The sequence below is a fragment of the Marmota monax genome, unplaced genomic scaffold, assembly GCF_021218885.2.
Source record: "Marmota monax isolate L192 unplaced genomic scaffold, Marmota_monax_Labrador192_F-V1.1 WCK01_AAM20220418_F8-fsc00046, whole genome shotgun sequence".
In the NCBI taxonomy this organism is placed as follows: Eukaryota; Metazoa; Chordata; class Mammalia; order Rodentia; family Sciuridae; genus Marmota; species Marmota monax.
In genome coordinates this window covers 7238565-7250155 of record NW_026692486.1, presented here as the reverse complement: position 1 = coordinate 7250155, position 11591 = coordinate 7238565, and the positions used below count along the sequence as shown (strand labels likewise).

Here is an 11591-nt window from a genome sequence, read left to right as displayed (position 1 = left end):
GAGGAAGAACTCAATAGATTGGAAAACTCTTGGACATGAGTATCAGAACAGTTGTAAAAGCATTTGAAAAGGCGGTACTTGTGAGACAGGTGCAGTTTGAATCATGCTTCATAGAATTAGTAAGGTTGACAAATCAACACTAGGGCAATTTGAGTTATTACTCTTTACTTTTAAAATTCATTTGGGAATACTGGCCAGGAGGCCAGGCCAGTGACAGCGATGGTGGCGGAGTTGGTGCTCCAAGTTGTGGAGAAGCTGCAGGCACGCCTGGCTGCAAACCCAAACCCTAAAAAGCTGTTGAAATGTTTAAAGAAACTCTCCACCTTGACTATTACAGGAGACCTTCTTATGGAGACTGGGGTCAGGAAAACAATAAATAGCTTTTGAAAACATGAGCAAATTGGAAGCTTTTCCAGGGACCTAGCGGCCCAGTGGAAGGAACTGGGGCTGATTAACAGGACTTAAGCAATTTCTGAAAGTGCCCTCAGGATGTTCTTCAGCGAGAGAAGGAGATGGAAGGAGACTATCAAGAAAACTGGAAGGCTTCGGGCAGCTGATCCTACAGTCCTGGCCATAGACAGAAGAAACAGAAACTCTCAGAGTTTGAATGACTTCACAAAATGTCTCAGTCATGACAGGAGAGATGAAAGGAAGAGGTATCTCAGGATGTCACCTACCTACTCTTCAGACCCTGAATCTTCTGACTATGGCCACCATCTGGTCCCCTCCATCCTACACTAGTCCTCATTGGATATACACAGACAATTACAGTCACCAGAGGAGGACCATGAGTCCATTATTCCACACCAGAAGCCTGGAAAAGGCCACAATAATGCCTTTCAGGATAGACTGGGAGTTAGTCAAGAACAACACCTGGGTGAACCCCAGGGAAAAGGGATCTTGAATCAAAACAAAGAACACAGATCTTGCCACAAGGAAAAATACCCCATAGAAGCCAAGGGTGATATCATGGCCTCTGCTTTGGGCAGAGAGAAGCCATGCAAGGATCTCTCAAAAGAGGAGACCCAAAGACTACTCCTAGGGGGGTCATGTCAAGGAGAAACCACCTTCTAATGCTGCCAAGAAAGAGGAGAAAAGAGAAGGCAGACTCAGGAGGAAGTTTTCCTCCTCCTCAGAGGTTGTATCAGACAACCACCTTAAGAAGCCAAAGCAAAGGACTTTGCACAAACGAAAGTGTGGACAGCATAGACACAGGCAAAGGAGCCACAGACCTGTTGCCCAAAACAAAAAGAAGGTTTCTAACAACCTAAAGGCTCAAGAAAAAGAAAGTAAAGATTTCTAATTTGGATAGAAAGTCCCTGGGTTCACTCCCTGAGGTAGAGGATGTGGAAGATGAATTCAAGCAGCTCAGCAAGTCTTTTGACTCATACCTCCTCCATGACCAACTGAAGAAGAAAGAGAAGAATTGTGAAAACTCCAGCCACCTGCACTTGGAGACAAAGGACTTTTAAAAAGTGATTCTAAAAGCACTAGTCAAAACTTGGACTCAGTTCAGAAATTACCCATGGCACATAAGAGCAGGTCTGAGAAGCTGCAGCTGGCTGGAGCTGACTTAGTCAGGCTGAGAAAGGTCCCCACCAATGCACTGCCATTATTGTCAGGTCTCACCTTACCCACCATGCAGGCCAATTACTGTCCACTTCCTTCCTGTGAATTGATGCCCTCCTTCCAGCCAAAGTGAAAAGCATTCTCTTCACCCCTGGGAAGAAGAAGGAACTGGATTCACTGGACGCAGAATGAATTCCAAAATGCAGGTGTATTCCCGTTGCAAGTGTGCCTATCTCCCCAAAATGATGACTTTGTATAAGCAATACATCTAAGAGGCATATACCTGATCAGCTATATTGCATAGAGGAATACATTCATGTATTAATTGAAGGCACAGATCAACTATAGAAAGCTCATTTGTCACCAAGTCTTTAAAGAAGAAAGACTGGGAGAGTATTAGTCCTGGTGGGATAAGTACCTGCAGCTTCAGGATGTGTGAGAGCAGTGGCTATGAATGCTGACAAATGCACATGTCAGTAAGCCCAAAGACTGAAAAGCAAAGATAGCCTTTGTCAACTCTGTGGCCAAGCCACCTCGTAATGTCCCACAGAAGCAGGAGAAGTTTGGAAAAGGAGAAGCAGCTGTCCCTGAGAAAGTCAAGGTTAACTCAGCCCCATACACCACAGGAAGCAGCCATGTTCCTGCCAGCAGCAGCAGCTTTAACCCCAGCTTTGAGGAGCTGGCCTACGATAGCCCCAGCACCAGCAGTGCCCACTGGGCACAGGTGGTCAGCAGCACTGTCTCCTATGTTCTTAGGAAACCAGCTCTGAAGAATATTGCACCAATGATGCCAAGTCAATTAAAGCTTTCAAGAACAGATTTTCTCAAAGACAAACCAAGCACTTTCTTTGGAGATGGAATTTGGGGGACAAGAAAACAGGATGACCGGGCTGGGGAGTAGGACTTCCAGAGGAACCCAGAAGCTTGCTTTGTGGAGCCTCTTGGCCTTGGAATCCTACATGGTCACAGGTGCTGCTCTGCACACCTATCTGTGCCCACAGCCCCATACCTTACATGGAGCATACTTCAGGATTCTGAAGATGGTGTGAAGCCTCAATCTCAGGATTTTAAGGTCAATTATACTTTCGTTGTTAATTATCATCTTTGTAAACTACAAGACATAGTTTCAATGAATAAATATTGCCTCCAGATTGTATTTATATTACCCTCCAGAGATTTTTGTTTTTGTCCTCTACCACACTTAGCTTTTTGATTTCCAGGTCCCTTATTAGAGTTAGATGAAGCCATTCCCTGTCCCAGGTCAGCTCTCCTGAGTGCTCTCTGGTCTAGAGGGAGAGGGGCATCCCCAGAGCCTGTGTAGTGCTCACTGCACTGAGGGCCAGGAGTGAAGGCCAGGCCTGTCTGTCCCCAAGGAAGCCTCCCTGTGGGGACAGCAGTGTTCAGGGGCTCTCCTCATCAAGACCCTCCACGGTGTTTCCCAGAGTCCTGTGCAGGGTATCATCTCTTCCTCACCCACTCAGTAGTATTTATTAAGGGAGCCTGTTTGTAAAGTCTAAGAGTCCTCACCCTGTCCTCTTACAAATCCTTTTTGTCGTTTTTGCTTTTTGAGTCTCAACTGGAAGACACAGAACCTTGAGTGAAATTTGCACAGACTCTCAGCAATTTAATATTTCCACTTTCTGATTCAAATTTTAGGTGGTTTCTTTTCTCCTCCCCTACCTTTCCCTTTCTCCATAAGCAAGAGGATGAAACAGAGGCATGGCAGGGCTCTTTATAACCCTGAATACAACTTCGGAATTTTAAAAGCCATCATTTTAATCGCCTGTTCCCTGCGAATTGTTACTAGAAGCCAATGTTTTTTAAAGTTGTAATGCTCTAATGGAAAAAAAAAATTTAAATAAAATAAATAAAATTCATTTGGTACTGTTTTGATGCGACAAAAAAGACAAGTTGTTTGAACTTGAGTACAAAAAGCTTGTTATCCATCAATTAAATCTGCCCCCGCCCACACACATACACACATACACTTAAAATGAGGTAGTTGTTCCATTGCCCTTGATTTTATTTTGAATGAACTGTACTATTCTTTTTTTTTTGGTAGTTTCTGTTTTTTCTCCTTCCTGCGATATTCATTTTGAATCTCTGTGTCAGGAAACACATGTGTTATCTCTAAATGAGAAGTGCATGCAAGAAACTCTGCCAATGTTGAATTTCAATGAACTTGGTGGTTCTGATGTCATGAAACTCTGTCAAATCTTAGCAGAAATTATAGACAGATTTCTTAAGGAAGCTTTTAAACCAACAGTCTTTTCTGTCAGCATTTAATAACAACCTAACATCTATGTTCTATCAAGGTACTGAAGCATAATAGTGAGCCCCTGAGGAAAAATCATAATGTTCTCAGGTCAGTTTAATAACAATATGCACTTCTAATTTCAAGCATTTTTAAATTTTCTAATTGTGTTTTTCAGATCTACTACCTGACAAATGTAAAAAATAATGGGCAATGAAAACATTCATTTATTTGATGCTTGGGAATGTTTCTGATTAAAGTGATTGCATGTTTACCCAAAAGTTCTCTCTTTACATTTTGACAAAGGAAAACTAATATGAAAATTTTTATAGGTGTTTCCTGTTCTAAATGTTATAATTGGAGACATAATAAATACTATTTAACAGATCAACCAAAGGATTAAATACAAAATTTTAAAGTTCCTTTTCATTTTATCCATTAACATCATTACATTTCCATAAATACCAATATTTAATATAGACAACATACAACAGTGTTGATTACCTTAAGTCAGTCAAATTTTTTAAAGCTGAGTTGCAGAATTCTGTTGAGATCAACATTTGAATGTCAGCGAATGCCTTGGAATTCTTACCACAGTTTATAGGGTTCAAAGTGCGGTTATTTTTCAGTTAACTGCAACCACCTCACATCTGCTTTCCTCCTGCTTCAGCTATTTTTTTGAATATTCAACACTGGAGAGGCAGAGTCATGAATAGAAATGTGTAAGTGATTCAAAAAGATTCTTAGGACTATCTTTGCTTTTAACCTGTTGGGTCCAGTGACAAATCATTCCATAGCTGCTGATCTCAGCTCAAGCCAATACTTTCAGCATTTAGAGGCAAGAGGTAGGCTATAGAAATCAGCCTTTCAACAAGCCTTCTTGCAGATGATAGAATTAAAAAGTCAAGTTACCATGCTGTGCCCCATAAGTAGCTGCTGGAAAAGTGCTGGGCCATCTCATTGTTATACTTCAGGGGAGAACTTGTAAAAGAATTTTCAGTTCCATTCATAAAGTAGATAGGCTGGCAAGAAATATCCAAACGGAAGGAAATCATTATCTCAAAGAGACATCTGCACTGTCACATTCATTGAAGTATTATTCACAATAGCCAAAATATGGAAACAACCTAAGTACCAGTCAAGGGATGAATGTATAAAGAAAATGAATCTTATTCAGCCATTCAGAAAAGGAAATTCTGACATTTGTGACATGGACAAACTTGGAGGGCATTACACTACGTGAAATAAGCTAGGGACCAAATGACCAATATCACATGATCTCACTTACATTGGGAATCTAAAAAAAGTCATATTTACTGGGAATAAAATAGGGGTTGGGGTTGTGGCTCAGTGGTAGAACGCTTGCCTAGCACGTACCAGGCCCTGGGTTCGATCCTCAGCACCACATAAAAATGAATAAATAAAATAAAGATATTGTGTCCAACTATAATTAAAAGATAAATATTTAAAAGAGAAAGAAAGAAAGAAAACTGGAAGTGAAATAGGGATTCCCAAGAAAGCAAAGAGGAAATGATGGTCAAAGGATATAGAATTTTACTTAAAAGATGAATAACCTCTGAAAATTCAAAGTAAGCATGATAACTGTAGTTAATAATAATTCTCTGTGAATTGGAAATTTTCTAGGACAATAGATCCTAAGTATTCTCATTACAAAAGAAAAAAAAGGGGAAAGAAGAAAAGGTAACTATGTGAGATGCTCTGATGAGTACCTTAATTGATTGTAATCATTTTATAATGTGTATAAATACCAAATCATTACACTGTAGGCCTTTAATACATATAGTGTTCATTTGTCAATCATATCTCAATGAAGCTTGGGCAGAGGTCAAAGTAGATATGCTATAAATTCTGGAAGGAATGGGCCTGTGTAAATATCTGTTCTCTTCTGTTTTCCGTATTCACAGCACTAACAAAATGCCTGAATCAGTAAATACATGGTAAAAGAATGAATGTGCCCACAGCTCAAGAACCACTGCTACCCAGATGTTTGGGTCTTTCCCTTCTTCTAGTAGTCTCACCAATTTCCTGAAGCTAATCATAGTAAATATCCTCAGGGGAACATACCTATGTGTGCGTGTATGAATGTATGTGCACTTGTGACTAATAAAAATGGATATAGCTATTAAAGTTATGCAATTGAAATTAAAAGCACAGAATAATGTAATGTTTAGAAAGCCAAATTTTCCCAGATTTGAGTGCATTAATGGAGTTATTCAAAATTTTAAAACTCCATTACTAGTTATTAGGGATTTAGGGCTTTAATCTTAGACTAATTGAAATGCTTGGAAAATTAATTCAGCCAAAATAATAATTAGATTTTAAAAGACCTTAAGCTGAAAATGAAATCATAGATTGAAATTTAAATTGGAATAAAAGTATTTAACAACAACAGACACAAATAATTAAAGTACAATTTATTTGGTAAACTCACAGTACAAATAAATTTTTTATTTATTTGGGGCAATGACCCAAATTCACAGTTAGAATAATATTTTAGTTATATTTCATATGTCCACCAATAAAAAGGAATTGCCTTCCTTTACTCTTATTTAAAGTGGCAGCTTATCTTATCTATTTGTCGTTTTTCCTCTCTTCTCATTTTGCATTTATCTAGGCGATTTTACTTTCACACCTCTATCATGAACTTGTCCATGTTGTAAATAACTTCAGACTGATCTCATCTGCCATCCTTTTTCTGAGATTCAGGCTTATCTAACCAGGCATCTCCATTTGGATGTTCTGTAGACCATAAACTCACTATGTCAAAGCTGATCATATCCTTTACTGCTTAATCCCTAAATCCTGTATTTTCCTTTATTTCTTATCTCATTACTTCCTTAGTTCAAATAGTACAAAATCAACATCAACTTTCTCTTCCTTACTCTTCATACACAGTCAATTTCTGTCAATTCTGCCTCCCAAAGTTCTCTCTAGTCTATTATCCTCTCATTCAGGCCATCGTTGTCTCTGGCCTGGCTGACTACCACCCTTTTCGTCAGTCACTCTGTGTCTGATCTTGCCTCTGCCACTAACTACACCTCTGTCAAGTCCTTCATCCTACCCACAAGAATGTATCCTACAATAGAGCAAATCCAGTCACTATGGCCCATAGAACAGTCTTTCAATGGTTCACCAATGCACTAAGACTTAGCATCAGATACATAGTCCAACAACCAAGGATGTCATGATCTTTTTCCACTGCTTTACTCACTGACTAAACTTATGTGATTATGAACTGCTGAAGTAAGTCCATTGTCCTCTGAATTGCATCCCCTCAAAATCTATATATTGAAGCCTGGATCCCCAGCATTCCTGTATTTTGAGATAAGACTTTTAAGGATGTAATTTGAGTTAAATAAGGTTGTAAGTGTGAGGCCTTGTTCCAATAGGTTTAATGTCCTTATAAGAAGAGGATGAGACACCAAGAGAGCATGCACACGGAAGAGGGGCCTGGTAAGGACACCATTGGCAAGACAGGAATGGATGCTTACCAGAAACCATCCCTGACAGCAGCTTTATCTAGGACTTCTGGCCTCTGCAATTATGAGAAAATAAATTTCTGTTGTTTGACCTACCCAATCTGTGATAATCTGTCATGGCAGCCCTAGCAGACTGCTTCACCTTCCTTCTATTCTGAGACTGGAGATACCCTCCTCTCCTCTTTCTGCACCCTCTTCCTACTCCGCCATTGGATGAACTAAGTCCTGCCATATCTGATTCTTCAACTAAACTATTAACACAATTAACAATCTCAACTCCAAGCAGCAGTGCCTTAGTTGTTCCTCATACATAACAGACACTATGGCCTCTTATTACTGTATTTCAGTGGTTTAGATTTAAAATTCCATGTAACTAAAAATTATCAGGGACAGGAAATGTATCTTATACATTCTTTATTCCCAGAGACTAGGATAGGCCATCAAGTTATATTTGTTGAACAAATGGGTGAACAATATCTGGTACATAGTAGATATTCAAAAACTGATCATTGAAAGATAGACAAGTTAGGAAAAAAAGCTTCAAGTGACATTGAGGGGAAATTCAACTGACTATAAGTAAAGAGTAACTGCAAATATTTAGCAAAAGAGCAAGTAAGGGGAAAATGAAGCACTAGATTTGATGTTCAAAAATAATGGTAGCACAGGATACATAGGCAATAACAACAACAACAAACACATTGCAAAGTACAGATCAGATAGTGTATTTAGAATATATTTAGATATAAATAAATTTTCTACATCAAATAGCCTTGTGCATTCATGTACAAGGGGACAAATTTCATCTCCTTGGTTTCCCTTTCCTCCATATACTACACCTTTAGGAAAAATGGTTATAAAATAAACCTTTTAAGATTTCATGAGATATTTCATGTTTTGTCCCTCTAATGGTTCTATTAAGTCTCTTCAAAGGGGCACTTCTCTACCAGAGCAAACTTGAAAGAACAGAACATTTATTCCAAAAGCAATTTCCTTCCCCAGTTATTTTCTGTATTCCCTTGGCAGTGTTTTTCAACAGTTTTACTTGAATAAGAGCTTATTTGGTCCCAAACCAGTTTCTCCTGCTGCTTGAACCTGCAGTCAAGTCTCAGACCTTTTTGTGTGACCCTCCAATCTGCTACCATGGAAATGATTACAATCACACAAATACAGTACATATTTTATTACAAGATGAGTCCAGATATTTATAAAGAAAAAAATTAAAGCAAACTCTTACAAAATGCATTTATTTTGTCTCTTTCTTTCCATCCACTGAAAGAAACTGAATCGTTTTCCAAATGGAATGCTTATGTCTATGGAAAAACGTTAAAATAAAAATAAAAAGGTAATGGTGATGCTCACGGTGATGACAATTACTTATAATTATATCTTCTTGTAAATTTGTAACAGAATATGTTTTACAATGATGCTAAGAAGAAACAGGGATTTGGGGCTGGGGTTGTGACTCAGTGGTAGAGCTCTCGCCTAGCACGTGCAAAGCCCTGGGTTTGATCCTCAGCACCCCATAAAAAAATAAAATAAAGGTATTGTTCTAACTACAACTAAAAAATAAAATATTCAAAAAAAGAGAAAGAAACAGAGATTAGTTATAATTTCCCCATTTTACAGATGAGAAAACAGATCTTGAGAACTTTTTTTTAAACTTAAAATTGTAGTTTTTCAACCTGAAGAGGTATAGGGTGCCAGTTCATTTGTTCTGCAAATGAGGATTCTGATATATGGGTGACTTTCCCAAGATGAAATAACCAATAAGGATCAAGTTTCTCCAGATATATTGCATACACAGAGGAGGAGACACAAAAGCTGGATTCTTCGGATGCAGTAATTCCATTCTGATAATAAAGGCAGTCCCTTAAGAAAGGTATGCTTATTATTTTAGCTGTCTTTTTGTAAGAGTTCAAAGTAACCAAACCAAGCTGCCCTTTTACCAGTAAAAGGAGCCTTTTTGGGAAGTTTGGATAATAATTAACCAAAACTTGTAGGAGATTGAGATCTGTGATGGACTTTTGAGGACTAATTGGCGTTTCTTTTACGTAGTAGTCTGACACGGTGCCTGTTGCTTTGCTGAGGTCCCTACAGGAGGACAGCTCATCTACAAGTGGTATTTTCAGTTTCTCCCATCTTTACCCTTACTACTTCATTACCACTCCTACTAGAAATTGGAAAAAAAAAAAAAAGAGGCTTGTAGAAAAAGAAACTGAACTCTTCCCAAAGTGGCCCTGGATTCATGGTGTCAGAAAGGCACTTATGAGATTAAATTCAGCAAGCATCCACCAAATATTTTTTTTATGTATTCATAAAGGTATTTTCAAAAACAGCAGCAGCAGCCCAACAGAAACAATGTAATTTTGTAAATTGTATTGTTTTCCAAACAGGGAGCCATAACACAGCTTATTTCTGTTTAAACTGAATTACAAATCTGTTCTTTTGCAGACCCTTAGTTTTCTCTCACCCAAACTTCACTGAATCCCCAGAAGTCCCCCCCCCCCCCCCCCATTCCCCCAACCCCACCACCCACCAGTCAGATGGAGTTTTCCAACCAGGGCAACAAAAAACAATGATGGTAGCCCTTCCTGGTGCCTCCCTAGGAATTTAGGTTCTTTCATGCAGTTTACAAATTGTTTCCCTTTCTATCCAACCTCTTTCTGCCAAAGTGGCTTGCATCTCATCAGATCAGGACTAATTTTGTTCTGTAAACATACACTTCAGATTCCATTCACAACATAGTCATGGAATCTGGGAGGGAAATGGGGACATTTCCCACACTTGCAGCTCCATGGCCACACTGCCATCATCAAAGGACAACACGGGTGCTGTCACTGCAAGATTCCCGATCTTCTACAAGGGCTCCCCAGAGTCCAGCATCAGCCTTTGAATCTCCTTCCTAATTCACCCTTCCTGCTACGTTCCCTGCCCCTTCCTTCAGCCCTTTCAAACAGTGTGTGAGTGTTTGCTTCTGAATGGTGTTTTACTCTGCAGTCCCCAGGTGTTTCAGCTAAAATTCCTGGGGCAGAGAACATTTATAGTTCAGCACATGTTTTCGTAGTCAATGGGAAAAAATTTTTCCTCTACTCCTAATGGACTTTCTTCAGTAATATGCTTCATGGCACCCCTGGTTATGTGGGAGACTGACGTTGCCAGAATATTTCTTTTTTACAGCTTTTGTTGCTTTGACAGCTTTGATTTTATGGCAACTTTAATCATGTGTGTCCTATTCCTTCACCTCTGGCATTTTGCAAATATTCCATCTCTCTCTATCGCTGCTACCATAACTGCCTTCGACAAATTGTGATTCATCAAACTGTTTCCCCCCGTGTCTTTCTACCACATCCACGGGGAAAAATCCCAAAGGGACCTGCATCCAGCAAACAAGGCAATGCTAAATGCTCTTGAGTGAAGAAATCTATTAATTAAAAGGGGGAGGAGAGACAGAAGAGGAAAGAAGAAAAATTACGTGTATAAGTTAATGTGGCCCCAAGACGCCACTGGCAGTAACTTATGTGCTGACACTTTAAACAGGCTTTATGAGTCTGTTTACTCTATTCACAACTATTCATGAAAAAATATGCTATCAAGTACAACAACACAAAGTACATGTGTTATCTCAAAGATACAGTGAGTCAATAAATCATACCTGAGCTTTAACAATATCATATTTCCCTTTCTTGTATAATCATAGAATAATGGAAGTGGAAATGAAAAAGAGCTGGCGCTGGGAAAGACCAAATAGGTTATCCATTCAATCTTGCTCTGACAAAGGAGCAGTCTAGAGTAATACATCTTAGGTTTTGTCACCTGGAAATTAGTACTTTCGTGGTGTCACAGCTTTCAACCACCTTCTCAGCAGTTTATTTCTGAATAGCAGCAGAGTTCTAGTTGTTTTCCCTTAAAGAACTAAAATTTGGCTTTACTAATTTGTCTACCCTCTTTCTCATTCTTTGGACCTTCTGTAAAAATGTCCTCTGCTGTGGACATTTATAGTGTTTTAACAAAAATTGAATTATTTCCTGGCTTTTATTAACTCATCTAGAATAACTCCAATGTCCTCTGCCTTTCTTTGCAGAGGAGATACAGGCACCCCATCACATACAAACTGTTTTGTTCATACTGTTTCCCTCCAAGAGGGTGAGATTAGCACCATGGCCTTAAAACCTTTACAAAAGAAAATGCCCCTCTTCAGCCACCCTCCTTCCAGCACTTCCTAAACTAGGGAGAGATTTGCCCATGAACCCCAGCAGCTTGCTCTCATC

At 39.1% G+C, this 11591-nt stretch overlaps 1 pseudogene; it reads left to right on the top strand.

The window, feature by feature from the left end:
* Positions 1-219: 219 nt before the first annotated feature.
* On the top strand, positions 220-2454 carry LOC124091904 (elongin-A-like; annotated as a pseudogene).
* Positions 2455-11591: the final 9137 nt, after the last annotated feature.